Source organism: Eleutherodactylus coqui, unplaced genomic scaffold (genome assembly GCF_035609145.1).
Source record: "Eleutherodactylus coqui strain aEleCoq1 unplaced genomic scaffold, aEleCoq1.hap1 HAP1_SCAFFOLD_276, whole genome shotgun sequence".
Taxonomy (NCBI): domain Eukaryota; kingdom Metazoa; phylum Chordata; class Amphibia; order Anura; family Eleutherodactylidae; genus Eleutherodactylus; species Eleutherodactylus coqui.
This window is the reverse complement of record NW_027102267.1, coordinates 120649-122500: the sequence shown is the minus strand read 5'-3', so window position 1 is coordinate 122500 and position 1852 is coordinate 120649.

The following is a 1852-nucleotide window of genomic DNA, read 5'->3' as shown; positions in this document are numbered from 1 at the left end:
CGGGGAGCACCCCCCGCTGAAGTCCATGGCAGTTGGCAGAGGCGAGTCTTGGGGGAAAAAAAGGACAAAGTCCAAACGCTCCAGGCGCCGGGCAGGGTGGCGGACCCGGCTGGCCAGGCCGGCGGGGGCTGCGGCTGCCGGGGCTGAGCCGAGTATTAGTGCATGTCCTGAGAACCGGGAAGGGGACAAACCGGTGGCTCCAGGCCGGGTTGGAGTTCCAGGAGGTCGGCCTGACTCTGGAGGTTTTCCCCTTGGCATTTCCCCATAGGCCAAAACGGGGGAAGTCAAAAAAGCACCCCCAGCAGATGTATGCGGAGGGGCTGGGGGTTGACGGGGAGCGGGCTGTTGGCAGCTGTGTGGTGGCTGCAGGGGTGGGCCTGGGCGGCTGCGGAGGGCGCCTTCAGAGTGCACCTACCAGTAGGGGCTCAAGACCCAGGCTGAGCCTCCGATGTGCCCGGGCAGGACACCCAGGAGGCGGGGAGCAGCCCCCGCTGAAGCCCAGGGCAGTTGGCAGAGATGGGTCTTTGAGAAAAAATGACAAAGTCCAAACGCTCCAGGCGCTGGCCAGGGGTGCGGACCGGGCTGGCCGGGCCGGCGGGGGCTGCGGCGGCCGGGGCTGAGCCGAGTGTCGATGCATGTCGTGAGAACCGGGAAGGGGACAAACCTGTGGCTCCAGGCCGGGTTGGAGTTCCAGGAGGTCGGCCTGACTCTGGAGGTTTTCCCCTTAGCTTTTTCCCATAGGCCAAAAGGGGGGAAGTCAAAAAAGCACCCCCAGCAGATGTATGCAGAAGGGGCTGGGGGGTGACGGAGAGCGGGCTGTTGGCAGCTGTGTGGTGGCTGCTGGCAGCCGTGTGCTGGCTGCAGGGGTGGGCCTGGGCGGCTGCCGAGGGCCCCCAAAGCGCACCTACCAGCAGTAGCTCAAGACCCAGGCTGACCCTCCGATGTGCCCGGGCAGGACACCCAGGAGGCGGGGAGCAGCCCCCGCTGAAGCCCACGGCAGTTGGCAGAGACGGGTCTTTGAGAAAAAACGACAAAGTCCAAACGCTCCAGGCGCTGGCCAGGGGTGCGGACCGGGCTGGCCGGGCCGGCGGGGGCTGCGGCGGCCGGGGCTGAGCCGAGTGTCGATGCATGTCGTGAGAACCGGGAAGGGGACAAACCTGTGGCTCCAGGCCGGGTTGGAGTTCCAGGAGGTCGGCCTGACTCTGGAGGTTTTCCCCTTAGCTTTTTCCCATAGGCCAAAAGGGGGGAAGTCAAAAAAGCACCCCCAGCAGATGTATGCAGAAGGGGCTGGGGGGTGACGGAGAGCGGGCTGTTGGCAGCTGCGTGGTGGCTGCTGGCAGCCGTGTGCTGGCTGCAGGGGTGGGCCTGGGCGGCTGCGGAGGGCCCCCTGAGTGCACCTGCCAGCGGTGGTTGAAGACATTGCCTGAGCCTCCGATGTGCCCGGGCAGGACACCCGGGAGGCGGGGAGCAGCCCCCGCTGAAGTCCATGGCATGTGCCAGAATCGAGTCTTGGAGAAAAAATGACAAAGTCCAAACGCTCCGGCGCCGGCCAGGGCGGTTGACCCCGGCTGGCCGGGCCGGCGGGGGCTGCGGCTGCCGGGGCTGAGCCGAGTGTCGATGCATGTCGTGAGAACCGGGAAGGGGACAAACCGGTGGCTCCAGGCCGGGTTGGAGTTCCAGGAGGTCGGCCTGACTCTGGAGCTTTTCCCCTTAGCATTTCCCCATTGGCCAAAGGGGGGAAAGTCAAAAAAGCACCCCCAGCAGATGTATGCATAAGGGGCTGGGGGGTGACGGAGAGCGGGCTGTTGGCAGCTGTGTGGTGGCTGCTGGCAGCCGTGTGCTGGCTGCAGGG